At 43.5% G+C, this 25,713-nt stretch overlaps 1 long non-coding RNA gene across 1 annotated transcript in view; it reads left to right on the top strand.

Annotated features, from left to right (window-relative positions):
* Positions 1-21,414: 21,414 nt before the first annotated feature.
* Positions 21,415-25,713, top strand: part of LOC147030089 (uncharacterized) — a 41,724-nt gene continuing 37,425 nt past the window's right edge. The window contains exon 1 of the long non-coding RNA XR_015056221.1: positions 21,415-24,905. This is a non-coding gene — a long non-coding RNA (uncharacterized LOC147030089). The remainder of the gene's footprint in view (positions 24,906-25,713) is intronic.

The raw sequence follows: 25,713 nt of genomic DNA, 5'->3' as shown, positions 1-25,713 counted from the left end.
GGTCTGCTTGTTTGTGAACAAAATATCCCCAAAAGTTGTGAACGGATTTGGACGAAATTTGGTGGAAAGCTTTGGGTATGTGACATGGACGAAACTATTCGATTTTGGTGAAGATCCGGATCCGGATCTGGATCCGATAATTTTAAAAGTGATTTTTCACCATTGAGTGATTGGATATCTGAAAAAGTTTTGGATGGATTTGGATGCAACTTGGTGGATGAGTTGGTTAGGTGATGAGAACAAGCCGATTAAATTTCAGTTCATGTCCGAATCCAGATCCGGCCTATCGGTCGGATACAAAACGTAAACTCAGCCTGGTGAAGGTATGCGCTCTACCGAGTGCCCTTCTAGTTACTTATGCAGTGACAATCCAAAATCTCTTTTGTCATATATGACCTCACCGTTCTTCTGAATTATAATTGCTAGGATAAACAGAAGTAACGTGATCATTTTTTAATTTTCTGGAAACTTAGTTACTGATAATAATTAGCAGTCAATATTTAGAAGGAAGTTGAGATGGATCAGAGATTCCCCCATTCAAATCAAACTTAAGCTGGGAAATACCAGGAACTCATTCTTTAAAGTTTAAAATTGTAGACAATTATTGGCAGGGTCCAGTCCAACGATAGGATAACTATTTTGAATTGATATCTAGAAAACAAACACTGATTCAGTGTTTGCAGCAATATAACATGCAATGAAATAGTCACTTGAAGGAAAGTAACGTCTTCATCCAAAGATGATTTTGCTGTTTTTATTGGTATCTTAACTTTGTTTTGTTCGAATAATAATAATAACAACAACATGATGTAGTTTCTATTTTCATTGCTCCTACCACCCACAAAGCCTGGTGTTTGCTTTTCCGTTAAGGTGACTGTCTTAAGATCTTAGGGTCCTGAGTTTTTGAGCCCTGTCATGATGTTAAACATAATAACAGGTGGATTGACTCAGCCTGTCATCCTTATGAGGTTGCTAAAATGAGTACCAGCTTCCAGGGAAGAATGAACCATTCGAGTATTTTGTCCAGGAGTGTAGCCCAATACATCTGAGGATGCGAAAGGAATAATTCTTACACTTTTTACCACCCCAGCACCTTAGCTTTCTTTAAGTTGAACTACATCTGCCAATCTTCTGCCCAATATATAAAAGTGTCAAGACTTTCCTGAATCTGATCAACAACTCCCTCTCCCACCCACCAACCCCTCTCCCCTTTCCCTCTCTGCTATCTACATTACCTCCAAGCTTTGTGCCATCTGGAAATTTAGAAACCGACTTTTAACCACACTATCCAAATCGTTGATGTAAAGTATGCATAATAAAGGTTACAGTACTGATCTCTGAGATAACCCACAACTTACATTCTCCCAGCCAGACATCCTCCAACTCACAGCCACTCTTTGCTTCCTATCAACAAGTCAGTTTCCAATACAGTTGGTTTCCTGACCAGCCACTGTGCAAAGCGGTCAATTTAACGAACAACCTCCGATGTGGTACCTTATCAAATGCCTTCTGAAAGTCCAGATACACTCCACCCATTTCACTTCCCTCGTCCACTCAATCAGTAACTGCTTTATGGAACTCCAATAATTTTGTTAAAAATGACCACCCTTTAATAAATCTGTGTTAACAACTTTTAATTAGTTTGACATTATTCACATGGTTCCCTATCCATTCCTTAATTAACATCTCCAACACCTTTTCCCCCAACGGAAGTCAAGCTAACATATCTATAGTTCCCCAATTCTTCTCTGGAACCTCTCTTAAATAGTTGTTACATTTGCTACTTTCCAATCCTCTGGTACCTGTCCTGATTCCAACGAGCTGTGAAAGTTATCCACTAACACCATGCTTATCTGCTGTCACCACCCTCAATACTCTTGGATGCATATAATCTGGCCCTGGAGTTTTATCATCCCTTAATTTTTCTACCTGTTTATTTACTTCCTTTACTCCTACTTTACACACAACTTTGAATCTTTAAAAAAAATTATATCAACACTAAATACCATCACCACGACCGACATACGATGTTAAAGTACCACAAACTATCTTAAACTATTATATATCAGAAGCTGGTCAAACACTTCTAATATGTCTGAATCTTGAGAACGAACGATATCTCTGTCTCTCTCTCTCTCTCCCCCTCTCCCTCCCCCTCCCCAAAAGGAATGCCTGGCAAACCCTTCCATCTTCTTTCTTAGCAATCCTCTTGAGGAAATCACTCAAACTCTTGGGTTTCACTATTATCCATGATCTTATTTGGGCAAACCACATTTCAAAGTTAGCTTCCAAAGCCAGTTGCCAACTGGGCATCATCTGTCATGAAAGTCCTTCCTTGGCTCACCTGAACTCTTATCCACTGACAAGGCTTTCATCCACAGCTTTATGGAGTATGCCCTCCCCTCTGGGCTAGGTCCCCTGCTTTACACCTTGCTCTTCTTGGAAACCAGATATGGTGTCTAAGGGATGCAAAGTGTGTAATGGGTCTAGGTGTTTCAAAGGATTTATAAGGCTCTATAAGAGTCTCAAGAGGTCTAAAGTTCTTGGAGGTCTCAAGAGGTTTAACATCTAAATGACATTGTCGATAAGTAGTTTGGGTCTAAAGGTCGAAGAGTCAAGGTGTCTAAGCAGTGTAAAGGTCTTAAAACGTCTAAAGGGTCCAAATGGTCTGAAGGCTCAAGGGCTATCAGGGGGTCCAATGAGTCTAAAGGCTCAAGGGGTATAAGGGTGTCCTAAGAATCGTAAAAGGTCTAAAATGGTTTAAAATGACCTAAAACATCTAAAATTGTCTGAAATCTGAAGGTATAAAGGGTATGTTTCAGCAGTAGTTACAGATCTAAAGGGTCTTAGGAGTCTAAAGGGGCCTAAAGTGTCTGATCACTCTGATTTATCTGATACCGTCTTACGGCAGAAGCTTAAAACTGCTAAACCGCAGATTTGCATTGTTAAATGCTGGGACCAGGATTCCATTCAACAATTACATGGTTGCTTTGATTGTACTGATTTGGCCTCTTTTGCTGGTGCCTGTGTTGACTTGCATGAGCATACTGATGTAGTCACGTCATATGTTCATTTTTGCGAAGACCTCTGCATCCCAACCAAGAAGATCAAATCATGGACAAATAACAAAGCATGGTTTAAGAGTGGTCTTCAGGCAAAGCTGAAAGTAAAGGAAGCAGCACACAAGAGCGGCGATCGAGTTCTGTACAATAAAGCTAAATATGATGTGCAGAGGGAGATTCACAGGGCAAAATCAGAGTATAGACAGAAGCTGGAGAACTAGTTCTTTAGGCCTAAGTCACATTTGCTCTACGGCGAGGATACGGCGGCCGTACGCCCTCTGAATTGACAGAAACGCGCGGTGGCCGCAGAGTTTCTGCGATTGTCTCAGGGTGGCCCTACGCCGTTTGGCTATCTTTTACAGGCCGTAGGGGTCACCGTGGAATTACAACACGGAATTATAACTTTTTTCATTTTTACGTTCGCCGTAGCAATTCGACAAGCCGGAAAAAAAAAACTGGAAAAAAAAATAAAAAATGAACCCACTCGTTACCGTCCGTCTGGCCGCACGTTCGCCTTAGGGCCCCCCTGTGGTAGCCTTGCGGGCACCTTGAGGCTACCTTGCGTCTGCCTTGAAAATTATATGGCCGCCGCAGGGACGTCCTAAGGTCACCGTGCGACATCAAATCAAAAACCGTACGGCAACCCCACGTTTTCGGTCTCCACAATTTCTAAATACGCCGTGTGGCTACACGAAAAATAAAAACATATGTGACTGCGACACTGTGTGACCGTGGAAATATTGCGGCCGCCGTATAATTGCTAGTAGCCGTAGATTTTGGAGACCCCACGGCCGCCGTGGCAGATGTGACTTAGGCCTTACTAATAATGTTTGAGCTGCTTGCTATGCCAAGATCTTTGGAATATTTATCTTTATAAGGAGAAGAATTGTATCACAAATGTTGAAGACCCCAAGCTTACCGACAAGTTGAACGATTTCTTCAGCTGCTTTGATCGCCAGAATACTGCGCATGTTACAGTTTTATTTCTTTCCCAGTTGCTGATTCACTGCTTCCTCAGCCTTTTACTGTGGAGGAGGCTGAAGTGAGGAATCTTTTCAGGAAACAGAATATCAGAAAAGCAGCTCGTCCTGATACGAGAGTTATTTAATTACCTTCGCATTCTGCGAAAGGTTATGTTTTAGTCGGCGTGTATTTATTTATTTATTTATTTATTTGTAATCTTGTGATTCGTATAACTCAAAAAGTATTAAACCGAATTGCATGAAATTTGGTGGGATGATTGGTTATTAGCCAGGAAGCATTCGATTAGATTTTGGGATCGTTCGGGTCAAAGGTCAAGGTCAAGGTCACGAAAAGGTCAAAATCGTCTTTTTACGATAACACGGTCAATTTTGATTCAATTTGCATGCAACTAACGCCAATATGTTCAGAATTCAACGCCTCATCTTGTGATATGCAATATGACACAATGACGCCCATACTCTTGTTACCGGTTAGGGGTCAAAGGTCAGGGGGGTCACAACCTTGAAAAATATGCGGTTTTTGTCATAACGCGGTCAATTATTGTCCGCTTTAGATGAACCCAGCACCAAAATGTTCAGAATTTAATGCCCAATCTTGTGACATAATGACGTCATAACACATGTCACCGGTTGGGGTAAAATGTCGGGGGGGGGGTCACGCCCTTGAAAAATATCCGATTTTCGGCATAACTCAGTCAATTCTTATTCGATTTGCATGAAACCAGCATCAAACCAGTTCCCCACACTCATACCAAGAACAAAAAAAGTAGTGGCGGTGAAGGTATGCGGTCTATGAGTGCCTGTTCTAGTTTTTTAAGTGATTCTTCACCGTCGAGAGATCGGGCCAAAAAATGATATAGTACTGTATAGCATGATATTTCAAAAATGTATTGGGCCCGATATGTTCTCGTGGATCAGGCATTAGGTGGCGGAGGTGTGCGCTCTCCCAAGTGCCCTTTTCAATTTATATGAACAAGTGTGCTTTACAAAGGCTATATGGTTTCTCTTTGTGAGTTTCACAGCAAGATACCACCATATTTCCAAGCTGTTTGCCGTTTGAACATGTTTTCTAAATTTCCGAGCCAAATTTTTTTTACCCGTCACATGACGATCGCCAACTGTTTGGATTAATTAAAACGCCCCTTTTGAAGATAATTGACGGCCTTGTTTAATTATATCTTTCATCAGGTGCATCCTCGGGCACCTCGCTCTTGATGGGGTCGTAAGGCGCGTCCTCAATTACCTTAATGGTGTCTTAATTCGCCATTTTGTTCAGCCTGCTCAACAACGCCTTGAGTTGGAAAAGACCGCAACGGTTTATTAATGATAGAGCGCTCAAATTTTTTTTTTTCACTTTCCTCACTGATATCATCAAATGTCTCCTCTTCATACCTACAAATTGCTGTATATATTGCTTTCGTAAGTGCTGTTGTTTTCAGATTAGTATCTTGGAGCAATTTCATGCATTATGTGATGACATTTTCCACGATCTCCTCTCACAGATTCATTCAAGTATATAATAGAAATATAATTTGAGTTTGGAGGATCGGACCACATGGACTACATAATTCAAAATCTGGAGAGAAATCTGAAAATGTTAAGAAATCGGTGATGTTTCGGTTTTTGTGGGTACATGTACCATTATAAATCAGCTTGCTATCACTTGCCAAGCCAGCTGTTCCTTATCAACCATTTAAATGGATTGCTTGCTTTAGTGATTAAGCCACTTGTGAAGTGCCCTCCAGTCAATAGTGGTACAGTTCATGTCCCGATTGGGATGTATAGTCGGGCAGGTGTTGCAAGGTAGAGGTACATAGGGGTAGACTTGGATCTGTCAAGGGACTCTCCACGGATGTGTGTGCATTCCTGCATGCTTGGTTACGGGCACCATGGTGGAAAAGTTTCATCCCGTATCTTATGATGATGATGATGATGATGATGATGATGGGTGGTGGACATCTCTCACTTGTGAATGGAGAGGTTGGTGGGTCTGTCTTTATTTATATATTGACTGTTCTTGGCATGTGCATGACTTGTGGTACATGCTTGGGAGCCTCATTGGTATGCATTGCTCTCTGTGTTGTCGCTGATGATTCACCAATAAGCGATGAAACCGGTGTGGTGGCTGAGTGGGTGTGTAGCATTGGGATTCTCATGTGTGTACTTTGTGTGAACGTCTTTATAGCTGTGGAGAATCTCTGGGAAGGGTTTGAAATAGCAAAGTGCTTACCTTGTGTCGGCTTTCTTGTGTTGCTTTATGCAGCTTCTTGGACTAGAGGAGTGTGGTAGGGGTAAATTATTTATATAATCCTAGCCACCTGGGTTTAGTTGATTAGGTGAGAGCTGATTGGGTATTCCCTTCATTCACAGGTGAGAGATGTAGGTTTGGTCTTTATTTATATATTGACTGTTTTTGGTGTTTGCATGTGGTGCATACTTGGGAGCCTCATTGGTATGCATTGCTGTCTGCGCTGTCACTGATGATTTGCCAATAAGGGATGAAACTGGTCCGGTGGCTGAAGGGATGTGTAGCATTGGGATTTTCATGCGTGAACTATTTGTGAATCTCTTTATAGTTGTGGATAATCTCTGGGAAGGGTTTGAAATAGCAAAGCGCTTACCTTGTGTCAGCTTTCTTGGGTTGCTTTAGGCAGCTTCTTCAGCTGAAGGAGTGTCAATTTTATATATATATATATATATATATATATATATATATATATATATATATATATATATATATATATATATATATATATATTGTTTGTGTCATTGGTTGTTATCTCCATATGGGGGTTTCAGAAAGTGGAATGGAGCCTTCCCAGGCCCACTTCCAGGTCCACCTTCAGGCCCAGTTTCCCACCGTCTTGGAAGACAATGATGTGTAAAAAGATAAAGAGAGGGATGCCGTATGGCACCATCCTGTTTAACCTGTATGCTTGCCTTCTGGGGGAATGCTGGTATACAAGAGTTGATATATGACGAGTGGAAATCAACCGAAAGTATAAACTTCACAGGAAGTTGTTCCGAAGGTATACATGCAATGGGGAATAGACAAGGCTGACAAACTTCTAATTTACTGATGATGCAACAATCCTTGCCATAAAAAGGCCTGGTTCTGGGAGAGATGTTATGCAAGAGTACCGAATAGTCAATGGACACCTTGGCCTATTAGTTCGTATTCCCAAAACCAAGCTCATGGTAATGGAAAGAGAAGCAATAAAAGAGGACAAAGCTCATTTACCTGTGATCTTGGTGGGGGGGGGGGGGTGGAGGGGCAGGGGTCTGTAAGTAAATTTTCAAACCTCGGATCTGTGATCACGTCATCAGGGGAGGATGGAATCAGATGTCGATACGTGGATTGCCTGGTAATCCAGAGCTTTTGGCACCTTGCACAAGACAATGTTCATGGATAATAACCTGAGCATGAAGACCAAATATAAAGTTTATGAGGCATGCGTGCCCTCAGCGTTATTACAGAAAATGCTTCTGAATGTTGGATCCACTTTCGGAAGCATGTGAGAAGACTAGACGCCTTTCATCATAAATGGATACGTACTGCACTAAGCATCTTTAACAGACAGCAGTGGACTCAACATATATAATAACTTAGGCAACTACGAGGGGGAGGGGTGGGGGATTTACAAACAGCAGGAGATAAGGTTAGTAAAATGCTTGGAGTGGCTAAACTCACCTTGGGCTCATGGTTGACCATAATATGACAAAAAAAGAGAAAATTGGTTTTGGCACCTCAGCCCTGCCAAAGGGGTGGTCCGAAAATAAAGTGTACAGGTGCAATTCGTAAAGATGTTCAGGAAATATAAGTGGTCGAGAAATCTCTGCCAGAGGATAGAAGCCAAAACCCAAAGTCTCTAAGTCAGAGTTCAGTGATATGCAACCTGTCTCAGATAAAGTGACGACAACAAAATTGATGGAACCCCAATTTTGAAAAGATGGCGAGTGGGTTGTGTATGCTTTCATGGTTTTCCCAATTGCAGTGATTATGCATTCTCCCAATTAGTAGCTGTTCTTTGATGACTTGAAAGTGAGGTCATGAGACCAAGTAAGGCAATGTACACATCTTTTGCACATCATGTGATGTTTTCAGGCACACTGTGTGAGCTGTGGCTAGAGACCGTTAAGCAGCCAGCCGTTGAGCGATGTAATGAAATGTCAGCAGAGATTTGAGTAATAACGCAGCAATATTCCCGTGTTTGGGTGCGGGTACTTTGGGAATAGACCTTTCCGGCTGTTTATTCGCCGCGGCAGAAATTAAACGATGGCAGCGAGGGAGCAGCATGAAGAGCCATCTGGCAAGTTCAACCCCACCCTCTCTTGCTCCATGTTCTGCGCCATCCCACCACTGTCTTCTTTTGTGTTCCTCTCGGTTTTCTCAAAGTGTGGCCCATATGAACGGCTGTGCTCACTCGTGGTGAGGAGTAATCCGCCATATGCGAGCAATTCCACTGGCAGTTCCAGGAGAGTGAGTGGTGGAGCTGCTCGGTTTTCTTGTCGTTGGCTTTGCGATAATTACTGCATATAGTGGTCCAAGCAGGCATCGATGAAAAATCATTTTGGCTATCAGTTTCTGCATTAAAAGCTGCCAAACACTAATATATGGATTTAAAGGATCACGTTGACCTAAATCTTCAATAATTTCCTTTTCTTTTGCTAAACTAATAAATCTAACACCTCTTAATGAGAACTGCCTCATGTTTGTGGGTGATCACATCATCTCTTGCCATCAACTGAAAATATAAGCCGAAAGTGAGCTGAGATCAGTGAGATCTATGCAATGGAGTGTTTTGTAGAAAGTACGGATAGTAATTGCACCATCACTATTGCTTTACTCGACGTTATTAGAGATGTTATCAGACTACCTAAAGCAAAATATTTGTTTGGAATCGTAACAATGCTCTTTTGCACAAATATAAATTGCATCATTCATAAGGTCAATTGCAATACCTTGCATCACCTATTGCGATATGTTCAGTTCAGTGCCTTGCGTGTACGACAATTATGTTGTCGTACATTTATAATTTACCTGTCATATAAATGATGTTTTATTTTTCACAAGAATACCATTTGAAAAAAATAAAAACACTGAAGTCATAATCCACCAACTTTAAGTATTATTATTCATACTATAAAGTTCATTTATTTTATCATGCACTGTTTGCAAAGACTTGTCACGAATTCCAGGGGTCACACAAAACACAAAGTCCATTTGACCTTTTCAGATATCATGTTTTATTCCCAGAGTTCTAAAGACCTTTTATTGTGTTGAGCAACAAGGAGGAAGGTGAGCGGTTACCATTCCTCACGGTTACTATCTTCAGTTTTAATTTATACGATTCTACCTCTCAAACTATGGATGGCAAACAGTTAGCAAGTCAATGGAATTCAAAGATTGCAAAAATATACTTATTTCTCATGGACTGCACATAAAGTTAAAAACATTCACTGGATGGCTCGCCAGCAGATTCACATGTAATATGTACACAATCAGCCATTACCCACGTACATTGCTGTTGAACTTTTCCCTGGTACAACATGTAGATCACTTGAGCCTCAGATAGTATCTTTCTGCAGAGTAAAATATGCACGATTAAATGTTTGTGCATCGTAAAATGCTTAAACATTCAACACGGAAGATAACATTTAGGACGTACAAAGCCATGGTCTTTGCTGAAGTTGTTGCATGTCAGACGTGCACACACATACATATGGAGAAATGGAGGATTCCCTTGCAGGCGTTGGTGGGGGGGAGGGGGGCAGAGGGGTGTTGTGCCCATGACCTGACCCAGGGTACCCCCAACACGAATGCCAAATCTGATGGAAATTGGCCTCGCCACAATTTTGCTCTGATTTTTTAGATGTACACACATACATACAGAGAATTCCCCCTGTGGGGGAAATTTTTTGGTGCCCATGACATGAAGCAGGATAGCAAGTATGCAGAATCAGCACATATGCAAAAATATGGTGGAGATTGGCCCAGCCTTGTTTTTGTCTATGATTTTCAGACATGCACACATGGATTTTGTGGGGCAGGGGGGTTAAAACCTTTCCCACATTCTGACGTACCTCCACCCAAAATTTGGAGCCTCAAGGTGATATGGTTTGGCTGTGAAAGAATGACGTACAAACAAATAGATGGAAATATTTATGGGGGAAGCTTAAAACCTTTCTGAGATTCTGACTTTCCTATTCCAAAATTTGGGGCCTCTGGGTGCTATTGTTCGGCCATGAAAAAATAACGTACAAATGCACAAACAAACACATAAACACTTGAGAATGTACAATATATTAGCAGGGCTACCTGGCACTGCCAGGTTGGTGAAGAGGGTGGGGTGAGGCAGGGGGAGGGGCGGTTCCTAGTGCTACCTGGCTGTGTGAGCGGTGGTTTCGGCCATGAAAGAGTAAGAAACGACTGCACAAAAATACACACAAACAATTTTTGATAAGATTTCAACGTTTTCAATGCAGAAAATGCGTCAAAACCCATGTGTAGTTTTTTTTCCCCCCATACAGCGCCTTGTGGATGGGGAGATTGTTTTTTGTACCCATGACTTGACCCTGGTTAATCCCAGCTCATTTGCAAAATTTGGTGGATTGGCAGAGCAAGTTTTTAAAAATGATTTTCAAATGTACACACAACTTCCCGTGGAAGCATGGGGGTGAGGGGGGGTGACGAGAGCGGAGGGTAATTGGGGGGGGGGGAGGATTTTTTTGGTGGTCTTGACCTGAACCTGGGTACCCCCAGCACTTATGCAAAATCAGTTGGAGATTGGCACAGCTGTTTTTTTTTTAATGATTTCCATAACTACACAAGCACACATACATACAGATAATTTCCTTGAGGGGAGAGGGGGATCTTTTTTGTGGGGGTGCCTAATTTTGGGCCTCCATGTGCTCCAGTTCTGCCATGAAAGAAAAACTTACAAATGCACCAACACTTGAAAATATTTACATAGATGTATCTTATATACATACTAACAGAGGTACCCACACCTTGTGCGGAAGGACTTTCGAGTTTAGAAAAAGAGTATCATTCCAATTAATTAATCACATACAACTTAGCAGGCAATCTATACTAATGTGTGTGTGTGTGTGTGTGTGTGTGTGTGTGTGTGTGTGTGTGTGTGTGTGTGTGTGTGTGTGTGTGTGTGTGTGTGTGTGTGTGTGTGTGTGTGTGTGTGTGTGTCCTGCATAACTCCAAAACCATGAAACCTTGCATCCTGAAACTTTGCATGCATACTAAGGGAGCGACAAGAAAGTGCAAGATTGAAAATTGGGTGTTTACATTTATTAAAACACCTCTTTTGAAGATAATTAACCACCTTATTTAATTATATCCTTCATCATGTGCATCCTTGGACACCTCGCTCTCCCTCGATGGGGTCTTAATTCGCCATGTTTTGTTTTTTTTTGTCAACAAAGGTCAACGATGCTTTGACTTGGAAAAGGCTGCAACGATTTCTTAACGCTAAAGTTGTTTTTTTTTTCGCTTTCCTAACTCGTATCATTGAATGCCTTGGCTACATACCTACAAATCGCTGGATACATTTGCAATCCTTATAAACGCCCGGAGATGCCAGCATTTGTAGCTTTATTTCATTTCCACAAATGGCATAACATCTAGAATCTCTTAAACTAAGTCGAATTACAAAATTTAAGCTCCAGAATTGAACTTAGTAGCAGTTCCAACTGCAAAAAAAAGTGTTCATTTGTCCAAATCAGACATAGTTTGACGTTTCGGGCGTCTCCGGGAGGTGTTTAATATTATGGATCAGTGATCACTAATCGCTTGGCAAACCAGCCGTTCCTTATCAACCGTTTTGTTGGAGTGCTTCTCTGAGTGTTTAAGTCACTTTGGAAGAGCTCTGTAATATTCACACTGTCAATGAAAACTGTATATCGATCGACTTGAACAAAGTTCAAGGGTCACTCGCCTGCATTGGCCTCATATTGTTCTGCAGTGCATCATGTGGTGACTGACTCGCTGAATATGTGCAATTTTATTTTACACCATGTTTCCCCTTTTTGGATGATCTTCTTTCATAATATGACCCATCACTTCGGCATAGATAGATCCATATGAAAAAAAATTAAACGTTTGTTTTTCAAAGTTTCTTCAACCATTGAGTTGGAGTGCTTGCTTGAGTGATTTAGGCACTTGGTGAGTGCTCTTCAAGCTCACAGCTCGGTTCTACGTGGGGACATTTCTGGAGTTAGGAAGGCAAAATGAATTGGATGATTACAATGAGTAAAAAAGGTTATCAGTTGTTATACAAAGCAATGAATCGCCACATCAGGGCAGGATAGCCAAGAGGTGCGCGCACTCACTCTTCGCTGTCTAGCTTGGGTTTGAATCTCGACACAGCTATAAACTGTCATCCCGGTCTTTCACAGGCAGGGTTACTCATCATCGTGTGTGCCGTCTCTCAGATGGACGTTAAACTGGACATCACATCTGTAAGAATCTCACCCTCTCCCCCTACCCTCTCTACCTCCCCTCTCTGTCCCTGCTCCCTCTCTCACCCCTCTCCTCCCTCTGTTAAGGAGACTGGTAAGGACTGATGGTTTAGTTTGTAATGTAAAACTGCATCACCATAGTGTATCATGTGTGAATCAGATTCGGAGTAAGCCGACCAGAGGGGTGCAAAAGTCGCTGCATGTGCGAGTATACATACAGGCAGGCTTTTGACAGGTAGATAGTGTGGGATTTAAATATTCCCACCTGGTTTTATATAGATCCTGGTGATTAAAATGAGGATGTTCCTGTTTGGGTGCATTTTATTGCGTTTTTTCCTTCCCTTCACGCTGCCTTCCCTTCTCCGCCCCTCATGCTTACATCCTCCCAACCCCCCCCCCCATGTACATCTCCCCGGTGTTCTCCGCATGCTGTATTTACATATGCTATTTCGTTCAATCCCACACTACCCCGACCCCTTCTCCACAAGTTCCACTCCCAAACACGTCGTGAACCCCTTCCCTCACGCTTACCTCCTCCAAAACCTTCTCCCCATGCTTTGTCTTCCATTCTCCTTCCCTCATCCTGCCTTCCCTTTACCCTCACACTGCCTTCTCTTCCAATCAAATTGCCTTCCCTCCCCCTCCCCTCATGTGCATCTCCTCCCCTCCTGCACCCCCAATGGCCATCTCCTGGCGGTGTCTGCATGCTGTATAAACATGCTGTTTTTAACGTACCCCATTTCATTCAATCCTGGACTTCCCCCCCTCCCCCTTTCTCCACAAGTCCCAATACCAAATGCAAGTTGAAAACCCCTGCCCTCATGCTTACCTCCTCCCAAGCCCCCTCCTCACTTCCTCCCTCTACTCACTCCCCATCCTCCTCACTCTTCCCCCATCCTCCTTGCTCTTCCTCCCCCTCGCTCTTCTCCCCCCTCGCTCTTCTCCCCCTCTTTGCTCTTCTCCCCTTCCTGACTCACTCCTAGCTCCCCCAACTCTCCTCCCTCCTCTGTCCCCTTTCCCTCCTCCTCTCTTTCTCCCCCCGACCACCTCTCTCCCCTCACCCTCCCTTAATATTCCCATCAGCAAAGTGATGGGTTGCACAAGGGTGAGTCAAAAAGTATCTGCAATAATTTATGAAAAAACTTTGTTGTGTTGACTGTGTTGCTTATTACCCTCACCAGAAGTGAAGGAGTCGCATTTGGTTGAGTTTGTCTGTGTTTGTTACTTGGAAAGAATTTTTTTGACAAGTATGTTGATCGCTTCGTTTGTCTGTCCGCTCACCTTTAATCGCCTACAGGTTACAAATTTTAAAGCCATCTTCACGAAACTTCACCAAACGGTACAGTTTGAGGTTCGACAGAATCATATTTATTTTTGAGTTCAAAAGGTCAAGACGTCATCAGAGGCCAAAGGTCAAGAACTTTTTCAAATTTATAAAATTGTCAATTTCCATCCGATTGACTGGAAATTTGAAGAGGATTTGCATGTCAAGTCACTGAATTTAACCCCCAACTATTCTTGACGTCATCATTGGCCAAAAGGTCAACATAGGCCAATGGTCAACAATTTAGGTGCAATTTCTAAAATCCTCAATTTTAATCGAATTGACTTGAAATTTGAAGAGAATTTGCATATTAGGTCGCTGAAAGCAATCGCCAACTATTTTTGAGGTCAGCATAGGCCAAAAGGTTAACATAGGCCAGAATTTGTAAAATTATCAATTTTCATCCAACTCACTTGAAATTTTAACAGGATTTTCATATCAGCTCAATGAATTCAACCACCAATTGTTTTTTTTAAGGTTAAAAAGGTCAACATAGGCTTAATTTCTAAAATTGAGGAGTAGGGCCAAAAACGATATTTGCATGGTATCTCAAAAAGTTGTGCACGGATTCGGATGAAGGTGGCCTTCAATGGCTCACTTTGGATTTGGAGGAAGTTTATTGAGGCAGGTCGAACAGTGTAGATTGAGATTGATTGGGTGGTGTTTCTTTTAGCCCTAAAAGGGGTAGTGACTGAGTGTGGAAGAGATATGGAGAGATGTGGGAATGGTGGTTGACTTCAGCAGTGTATGTTACGAGGTTAGTTGGGTGTGTGTGTGTGTGTGTGTGTGTGTGTGTGTGTGTGTGTGTGTGTGTGTGTGTGTGTGTGTGTGTGTGTGTGTGTGTGTGTGTGTGTGTGTGTGTGTGTGTGTGTGTGTGTGTGTTTGGTTTTCTGCATGTGTTTTGTTGTTGAGTGGTGCATTTTGTAAGGTTTGGTGGTTGGTTGGTTGCTCCAATATCTATGTTTGGTGCTGTGGAAGCTGTTGCTGTTAAGACTTGAGTTCTCACTGACTGGGGGTAGGGGTACATATGCACCCAAGTATACTTGTTGCATATGGAGGCATATGGGCCCCTGCTGACCCACCTTGGCTGACTTTATCGAGGTTGAAGGGCCGAAACGGGATGATGCTGAGGACTTTGACTGAAGACCCGGTCAGCGAGGCGCACTTGTGGCTCAGGTGTGTTTTGAAATTGTGTGTGTATATACTGTATATATATATATATATATATATATATATATATATATATATATATATATATATATATATATATATATATATATCCAGTGGAACTTCCCACAGTTGGCACTTTTCAGAGTTGGCAACTTCTCCTACTTGGCAGGTTTCGGCCGGTCCCGACCGAAGCTAATGCAATTTCTTATTGACAGAACTTCCCGGACTCAGCACTTCTCATTTCTCGCACTTGGCACCCAAAAGCCGGTCCCAATTAACCAATCAACTTCTCGGATTTGACAGTGAAGAAAACTTTCACGGTGATAGGCCCAATTAATAATGTAGGTGTGGTTTAATGACAGTTCAACTCAAGTTTGATGTTTGGACTCGAAGAACAATATAAAAAGGAGCGATGGGTTTGACGAACCAGTCAGCTGGCAACATGCCTCGCAAACAGTTCAAGCAAATGACCCTGGCAGAGAAGGTGGAACTAATCAAGAACAGCGATGGTCGATCACAAGGAAGTCTGGCGGAACAGTACGGCATCGCCCGAGGTACGGTACGGAACATTCTAAAGCGTAAAGCAGAGTTCATGTAGGCCTACGAAGAGAATGAGCCGAGCAAGAAGAAATGGGCAAACATCTGTCGTTTCGAGCCTGTAAAGCCTGTTATCTGGGAGTGGTTCTAGAGGATGTGAGCTTTGAATGTGCCGATCTCGGGACCAATGATCAGGGAGAAAGCCACTCGCCTTCACTGAATCGCAAGGAATACGCGACTTCAAGGCCTCGACAGGCTGGTTGGACAAGTTTAAAACTCGCCACGACATAAATTGTGCCGTTCTGAATGGTGAAGGGGCCGCTGTCAAGTTAGAGACTGTAGACCAGTGGAAAGAAAGATTGCTCGGAATTATTGAATTGTACGATCCAAAAGACGAGATGCCTTTGGCCGATCTCATTCGACGGTTTCAACGCGCAATCGGGTCAGGAGACGATATTCCCATCGAATACGAGGCGTGTGACGATGAACTCGTCACCAGTGACGTCAACTGTACGGAGGACGACAGTCACTGCCTGCAGCTGATGACAACGATGTGGAAAACGAACCATCTCCGACAATAACAACGAGACAAGCGATTGAAAGGACGGACAAGCTCAGAGACTTTTTTTCTCAGAGAGATTATGCCTGATGATGTGCAGATTATCACACAGATGAACAATTATTTGCTAGAAAAATTCGTGACTTCTTCCCGCCAGATGGACTTGATGTCTTTTTCCATTCGCCAGGATAGCTAATAAAATTATTGTTACATGTAATAATGAAGACACATGTATGTAATTTGCGAATTTTAAATAAAAACGATTATATATTGTTAATAATTCGCGTCCGCCGGCGTGCGAACGGTGGCTTTCCACTTATAGTAGCCGCTCCCCCACCGGACGGACAATTCAGTCGTGACCTTCCGGAACAACGCCAGAACCCTGTCATGGGTGGGTCTTCAACCCCACCACGGCCTAGCAAATTTTCTACCAGCGCAAAATAGGGTCAATCGCCGAATATCGATATACCTAAGTACCTGCGCGGGTAGCCTACCGGGAGACGTACCTCGGCGCAGGTCGGCTTGGACACGAACCGCTCAAGCGGTCCGTTCCTTTCTGCAGTGATAACCCAGCGGGTATTATCGCCCGACCTCGCCGGATCCGATTCTATTTAACGGGTATTTAAAACCCAACTAATATTCCGAGATGCAGTATGGCGTTCCAATGGGAGAAAAAGACACGACGAACGGGTAACATTCACACGAGCACATTTATTTTACACAGCACACATATACACCCATGCACGTATGCATTCAATAAAGCGAAAGCACGACAACCGACTACAAGCAATTTATGTACAGCCACTTAAACAGGTTTTACTTACGGGGCACGGAGCCACCAACATTCATTCGAAAGAAACCCAAGGAAAAAAAAAGACTACCCCCACAGACAGGGGAGTCAGACAGGGTCCGTAGACCTTCATGGCGTGGGACTTTGCAGACCGAACAAATCCCATGAGACCGTTGCAGGTTACCTGCACCCTCGTGGTGCGATGGTGGGCGAGCTCTCTCTGGTGCTCTCCACATGGATGCGCAGGCTTGCACAACAGAGCTGGCAAAGCGGCTCCTCCCATCCGCGTCCCTGGTGCCACGCCCGGACTCCCCACCGACTGCGAGCTCCGCCGACTCGACCTGAACCACCGAACCCAAGACTCTTCGAAGACCAAGACGACGAAGAAGAAGAAGCCCCACGCACCACCACGAAGAAGAAGACCAAACAAAGCCCTCGAGCTGGCGTCCTGCGCGCCCTTATATCCCCCCGTTCCAACACCTCGCTCCTCCCCTTTTATCGCTCCGCCCACCTTCCAGCTCCTGCAGGAAGCTTCTAGAAAAGGGGCGTGCCCTCTTGCCCCCCTCCCCACGCGCCTCGTGGGGGCCGAGAGAATCTTTCTTGGCACAGGTCCAGGGAGATTCATTCCCCCCAAATCAGGCCCCCACCTTTTTCACCTTTGACCTCTGGCCCGCTTCGCCCCTCCCCCACACCAAAGCGTGGGGAAAACAGGCGGGAGAATCAGGCGGGAAAATCCGCGAGCCATCGATGTTCCTTTGTTTCCTTCGCTTCGTCGAGACGGTTTACATTAGCGGAGAGGGCTGTGGTTTGGCATGAGGAGAAGGGGATCAGCAGTTGGTGTAGCGGGGAAGGTGGTTAGGTGATCGTGGTTGTTGTGGTTTGAGACTATCATGGTTGTTGTGGTTTGAGGCGATCGTGGTTGGTGTTGATCGTGGTTGTTGTGGTTTGAGGTTGAAATGTGGTTGGTGATGGTGGCGTGGTTGGCGTTGTGATTATTTGGGAGCGATGTTGGTTGTTGTAAAATAATGATAGGAAAAGAAAAACACTATCTCAAAGGATTACAGCCCTGTAATACGAATAAATCCCATTAAACAACAGTGGGGAAATCTAACTGATTTCCTTATCGATCGACTTATCGATCTCACTGAACTACGGACCTTTATGGTGTTCTGCGAATTTCCACAGCCGTAACAATATCTTGCTAAAGTTTTTACATAGAAGTTATTGTACATATATCTTGTGTGTTAATAAATGTACATAAATTGTATAAATCACTTCATTGTTCCATTGTTTTTTTCTTGACATTCTTGCGGGGAACTCCCAACTTCTCGGACTTGGCAACTTCTCAAAGTTGGCACTTTTGGGCCGGTCACTCGAGGTGCCAAGTCCGGGAAGTTCCACTGTGTATATATCCTTCCTCTCTCCTCATGTTCCATTTCCTCCTCTTCTCCCCTTCCCGCCCTTCCTCCCCCCCCAACTCCTACCCACTCTTCTCTCCCCCTCCCCTCATTTTTCTTTTATTCTTCTCCCTTTCTTCCCTTCCTTTGACTTCTCATTCCACTGCACTTCTTTTTCTTCCTCTTTTTTCCTTTTCCTATCCTGCCTCTTTCAAATCGTCACTTGATGCCTTTTCTTTGGGCAATACATCACATTTGATGCGCACACTTCTGTCCAATTGGCATTCCCTGCCCCCAGTACGTAAATGATGACGTCATTTGTGTGATTTGTATCGACCCAATACCAGCTCATTCCTTCTTTCTTTGTCCTGACGGAGCATTAAACCCAAAACATTAACTCCTCTTTTATTCATGGTGGATCAACTACCATTTGAGGTGTTTTGAAAGGTTTGTATTATTTGTTTTATTTGTTTTGAAATGTGATGCAACCTCAAAGATGTAAGAAGTAGGAATTGACATTCGTCTTCAAGCAGAGTAAATTGTAGGATAATGGGAAACACATTACACGAAGTGAATTCCAAAGCCAGACAGCACGAGGGATAAAACTATCTTTATAGCCTTTCCTTCTGCACTTTGGATCAGCTATAGTGCATGGGTGTGCAGAGATGGCAAAAAGAGTCTTGCATCCAAACACTCCTGCAGGAGGAACCAAGTTAGTCCAGCAGAACATTTGCCATGAAAATGTCTGCAGACCAAACTAAGAGTGGCAACTGACCTACGGTGAGAGAACAGTTGAAGAGTTGCACCCATCTCTGCACCAATCAGGGTAACTATGCGTTTCTGGGGCCGATCAAGTAAAGATAAGTGGCAGGTTGATATAAATAAGGAACAGAGCAGGACCAAGGACAGAGCTCTGTGGAACACCAGATTTGATGGAGCAAGGAGGAGAAGATTGACCCTCAAGTACACCTTCATCTTGCTATTTGTAAGGAGAGCCGAAATGATTGAATGCATCACTCCAGATACATCATATGACTGAAGCTTGTGGAGCAGACCCTTGTGCCACACTTTATCAAAGGCTTTTGAGGTATCCAAAGCAACTAATCGAGCTTCACCTTTGAGCTCCAATGCTCTGTTGAAATGATCTGTAATTAAGGATGGCGGATCAGTAGTAGAGTGGGAATGGTGAATGCCATACTGGCAGTCAGTGAGAAGTTCATTGTCCTCCTGAGAAGTTGTTCATTGATGAAGCATCTAAATACCTTACTTATTACAGGAAGCAGGCTGATGGGGCAAAAGTTACTCAGCTGAGAATGCTCACCAGCACCCTTGAAAACACGGACACCAGAAGCCACTTTCCTGGATGAAGGAAACACTGAAGCAGACAAGCACAGGTTGTATAGTTTTGCAAGAATCGATGACAGTTCAGGCCAACACATCTTCAGTACAATCACATGGATTCCATCAGGACCAGTCACTTTTGAGGCATCTAGAGTATGAATAATTTTGGAAAACTTCTTAGGAGTGATAAATGGAACAGGAATATCAGTCTGTATGAGATGGGAAATGAAGAAATGGGTGTCCCTTATCATTGAGGGTCAAATTAGAAACAAAGAAATTAGAAAAGAGGTTAGCCTTATCCACAGGTGAAGTAACAACCTTAGGCCCATGAAAGAGAGGAGGTATAGAAGATTTATTGCAGAGTACACTGTTGGCAATCTGCCAAAAGTCCTGACAGCCAAGCCACTGAGTTGCAATGTAATTGGCTACAGAAGATGCATATTTCTGCTCAGCATCCTCAAGAACTCTTTTACAGAGGTAACTTGCTTTGTGGAACAGATATTTGGACTCTAGAGACCCTTGCACAACATGGTACTGATTGAAATTGTGGTTGTGATGAGCAATTTCTTCTGCACAAGCTAGAGTGAACCATGGATGGGAATGAACCATCATCGATAGATAATTAAGGGAATATAAATGTCCATACCAGTGTGAATCCATTGGGATATTTCCACGGCAGCCATATCAGGACCATGACGAAAAGCTGAGGTCCATGGCCCATCAGCAAGAAATGAACAAAATCCATCCCAATTAGCTTTCCCAAACTGAAACAGTGCGGTGAAAAGGATGTACTGAAGTTGAGAATGAGGAGTAAGAGACACAAACTGTAGAATGATCTGAGTTACCAATTGGAGGCAGGACATCGGCAACACAGTCACCAGGATTAGAACACAAAAACAGATCAAGCAAGTATCTTCCATCAGAAGCACAGTCAAGAATACAAATGGGAGAGGAAACAATTTGGGTGAGATTTTGAGACATTGAGAAATTATAGGTATCAATACCAGGAGTGTCAGTATTATGAGAGTGGACCAGCCATTCCTTGTGGTGAACATTGAAGTCACCAAATACCATGATGTGTGCAGAAGGGTGGAGTAAAATATCCCTGTCGATGCTGTCTGAGATCACATCGAGCACAGCGCACTAGGGAAAGGAAGGCGAGCAATAGAGAAAGAAGAGTAGAGGTATGTTGTTGAATGCAGGAGAGCAAGGTGGAAACACTTTTTTTGTATCCCATGTCAAGGCTCGTGTCAGGGCTAACAAAGAGAACATATTACAATGCAGGAAACAACAGGGGTAGGAGAGGAAAGGAAAAAACAGGGGGAACAGAGTCAACAGGAGATCTGTTGAAGGGAGAGGGATGGGGTGGGGTATATGGGGTAAAGAAGATTGTACTACAGCGACTTTCAGGAAAGAAAACAGGGAATTTGAAGGAGGTGGGTTTGTGGTGGATTAACGGGGGTAGAAAAGATCGAGGATTTGGATGGGGGAAGATATGAGATGGTGCTGAACAGCTGTTTCGAAGACCTGGAGGAAGGAGTAGGATTGAAGACAGTGTTGGAGTTTGTTCCAGAGGCAGGATAAAAGAGGAATGAAAGAGTGAAGGTGAGTGAACAGTGATTCTTGATTTTGGCAGTTTCACCAGAAGGTGTTTTTTGGCAGACCTTGAACACCATGCAGAAATATAGGGAGGACAGAGCACAGTCAGAGCAATGTGAGGGTGGGGAGGGGGGGGGTTGTGAAAGCTGATTGGGGGGGTCAAGGCCAGAGAGGAGATGGTCGAAGACAAAGACAACCAACCTGCCTGCTGTGACGGAGTGGGAGACCCAAAGACTCAGCTTCTTCATGGGAGTTACCAGTGATCCGAAAAGCCCTGGTTTCAACAGCGTGAAGTCAAGCTAGGTCTGAGGCAGGAGCACCACCCCAGAGGGGAGAGCAGTCCTCCATCAGACTGCGGATGAAAGCTTTGTAAGTGCTTAGAAGCTCAGGTGTGCCAAGGCAGGATTTTGCAGGACGTAGGATGCCCAGTCACCAATTGGCTTTGGACACAGGCTTGGAGATGTGGCTTTCCCAGGAAAGATCGTGACAGATAGTGAGGCTAAAAAGCTTGAATGAAAGGTCTTCTTTAAGGGAATTGTTGAGAAAATTGATGGGGGTTTCCAGACGGTCCTTTCCGAGAGACGTTGTGAGAGTGTGAGATTTGTCAGGATTGAAAGACATGTTCCAAGTGTTTGACCAGCTTGTGATTTTATCTAGGTATGCATGGAGTGAAGAGGCTGCTGCCTGCCAAACAGAGGGATGAGAGATGGTATGGCAGAGGGTGGAGTCATCAGCAAAGAGATAAAGAGGATTTTCCAGAGAGCCTGAAATCATTGATGAAAACCAGAAAAAGCACATGTCCTAGAACACTGCATTGAGGAACTACAGGAAGAGGAGATGAGAGAGATAGAGATATATATAAAGAGAAACGCGTTGACTGCGACAAGACATAAACTTATGAGAGCCACTTTCAGGAGAATTTTCAGGAGCTTTAAAGGGCAATAGTCCTTGACCTAGATACCAAGACCATGAGAATGAAGGTGATCAAGTCTGTGAAAAATGTAACCAGGTGACTTGAAAGAAATGGAGGAGATGCCACTGTCCAACTGACATTCAGATAGAGCCAGCAGGTCAGGTGAGTTAAGCTGAACAAAAAAGTTGGAGTGAAAGCCCCCGACATTAGAGAAAGAAATATTCAAAGGATCTGAGCGTCGTTGCACATGGGCTGGTGGATTGACGCATGCAGGAAGATATCTGTTATTCTTTGAGTGTATAACCATTTTCTTATTGATAAAAATACATCATAGAAGAAGAAGAAAAAATCAGTCAAAGTTACCCAAACAAATTCACAATCCAGTCCAAGACTCTCAATAAGGTCCCGGGAACTCATGTAAGCACATTGTCGTCACAGTGCCCCTCTGATGGCCTCAGGAATACAACCAAAAATGGCTGCACAGACCACCACCACCACCACCATGCATGTCCATGGCAGTACAACCACTTCGACATTTTATACCTGTTGATAGATAGATCAGCCTCTCAAAGCATTACCAAAGAGCTTAGGATCCTGTATTACCATGCGGCCATGACCTGGACGTGTTAATTTCTGGTACCCTTCAGAGACAGAACTTATGAGATCCCACAAGGGAGGCCTGGACAAGAAAGATGCAGAATAACTGAGATTAAAAACGACAGAATAGAAGAATAGAAAATAGAATATAAGAGGAAGACGAAGAAGACAAAGACGACAAGGATGAGGAAGAAGACGACAGAAGAAGAAGTAGACTGGCTGGTGCCATTCACCTTGTCCTGAAACAAGGAAAACCCTCTTCACAGGACCACTGTGAAGGTGGTGGTGACTAGACCAGGTGTAAAAATACATTTCCCTACCCCCAAAGATGTGACTACTCTTATTCTGACTCCTACCCATTGACCAGCCTGACTAGGTAAGATCTACCACGTGCAAAGCTTCCGTCAGTACGTATATCTCTCCAGGTCACAGGAACACACAAGCATCTCCACGACGATCAAAGTGGAAGTCACAATCCGGGAAGAAAATGCACTGGAGTTGAGAAAGAGTTGAGAACTACATTGACACTCAAGTCCATGAGTCATTTTCACGATGTTGTAACTCGCGAGCTGCCAGGCAGTGAACTTCCATTGAAGCCTTCCTCACCACTCATCCCTCAAGGTGGAGGTCCTCAAGCCTGGTAGTAATGTGGGGGTAAGACGATGAGTAGGAAATCAAATAAAAACCACGCTGACACAACTGCCATTGGTTGGACAAGTGAATGGAACAAAGTTAATTATGTAAAAATACTAACAAGTTGTCACCAATAGAAAGTACACGACACATTCATGGATGACTTGCAGTTGTCCAACAGTCAGCTGATGCAGAAATAGATGTACTAGAGTGATTGGAAAGGTTTATGCATTGGTCAAGGATGGGCTTTAAGGTAATAAAGTTGAGGATTGTTGTGGTGAGAGGAGGGGTGGTGCATGACATTCTCAGGTCTGAGCTTTGAGGGGATGTGGTTCCATGAAGATCTTGGGAAGATGGTATGCAGTAGAGGTGAATCATGTGGGAAGGGTGGAGGAGGTAAGAGAGGAGGTAAAGAGCATGCGATTCTGAGAGGTTTGAGGTGGATTGATGGTTGTGGTTTGCCAGTGTCCATCCACCTGTGCAGAGCATTTGTGCTGCCTAGGCAGTCTTCTTGGCTATTGGGCACAATCCTGGACAGGTCTCCACTCTGACACAGGGTACCAGCAAGCTGGCACTCATTTTACCATCCTCAGAAGGACAACAGGCTGAGTTAACCCCACATGGTATTCAACAGCAAAGCAGGATTTGAACTCAGGACCCTAGGATCCCAAGTCCACCACGCTAACCATTAAGCCAACACCAGGCATCATGACAATGTTGTGACCTGACATTGTCATCTGGTCAGGTACAACAAGGCAGATCATCTTGGAGGATTTATCAGTACCTTGGGAAGAGAACATGGAGGAGCTGCAAGAGAGGAAGAGAGGAAAGTATAGTGAGCTGGAGGTGGAGTGGAAAGAGAAAGGTTGGTGAGTTTCTTGTCAGCCATTTGAGATGGGGTGTAGAGGGTATCTTGGCAATTCTTTATATGCATTTCTTGTTCAACTTGGAGTGTGTGGAATGGAAAAGAGGATGTGTGAGAGAGTGACTCACGTTGTGTTGATAGGCTCACTTTGGATTTGGATGAAGTTTATGGAGGCATGTCGCAAACAGTGTAGGTTGAGCTTGATTGGTTGATGGTTCTTTCAGCCCAAAAGGGGCGTCTTGACTGAGCGTGGAAGATACACGTGTTTGTGTGTATTGTTGTTGTTTTGAGAAGTGTATGTTGTAAGGTTAGTTGTATAGGTTGTGCGGGTGTTTGTTTGCTTTTGTGTATGTGTTTTTGCATGTGTTTTGCTGTTGAGTTGTGGATGTTGTAAGGCTGGGTGATTGGTTGGTTGCTCCAGCATATATTTTTGGTGCTTCGGATTCTGGGAGTGGAAGCTGTTGTTTTGTTGGAGTTTGTGGTCTCGTTGACTGGGGGTGAGGATATGTATGTATCCATGTGTAGTTGCTGCACGTTGAGGCATATGTGCCTTTGCTGGCCCACCTTAGCAGATCGTATCAAGGTTGAAGGGCCGAAACAGGATGATGCTGATGACTGATCGACTGAAGACCTGGTCAGCGAGGCACACTTTTGTCTCAGGTGTGTTTTTAAATTGTATGTAGCCTATATGTATATATACTGTATATATGTTACAGCACACACACACACACACACACACACACACACACACACACACACACACGCACATCAGACTTGGTATTTGAATTGTTAGAGCATACACTCTTACTGAGTCTGGTAGGTCATTGGCTCCAACCCTGGATGAGTCATACCAAATAATTTAAAAATGGTATGTGCTGCTTCCTTACTTGACACACAACATTTAAAAGGGATAGAGCACGGACAAACAACGATAGGTTGACAACACTTGTGCAGGTTTGATGGACAAAAATGCCTCATCCTGTGTTGAAGGTTCTTGTAACGCAACCTTTATTAGAGCAGTTTTCTCATTCTAAATCCAACAATTTTATACTGGTGTCAAAAATGGTCAAACTGGATTGACTAGTACCGACCATTTTATTTCATGGATCGGCAGTGCCGATAGAAAGTCTACACCCCCTTTCAAAATTTTCCTCTTTCGTTGCCTTACAGCCTGAAAATAAATTGCATTAAATCAGACTTTTTCCATCTCCATTTACACATCGTAACCCACAACTTCCAAGTGTAAAAACAAATTTTACAAATTTCAGAAAATTAATTAAAAATACAAAACTAGAATATGTTGATTGGATAAGTGTCCACCCCCCTTATAATGGCAATTGCAAATTATCTCAGGTGGAACCAATCACCTTCATAATCACACAACAAGTTAATTGGCCTCCACCTATGTTAAATTGTAGTGATTGCGATTATTTCAGAATAAAATCAGCTGTTCCTGTAGGTTTTCTCT

The sequence above is a fragment of the Eptatretus burgeri genome, chromosome 3, assembly GCF_056783735.1.
Source record: "Eptatretus burgeri isolate ZD-2024b chromosome 3, Ebu_testis_v1, whole genome shotgun sequence".
Classification (NCBI taxonomy): domain Eukaryota; kingdom Metazoa; phylum Chordata; class Myxini; order Myxiniformes; family Myxinidae; genus Eptatretus; species Eptatretus burgeri.
This window is presented reverse-complemented; position numbering and strand designations above follow the sequence as displayed.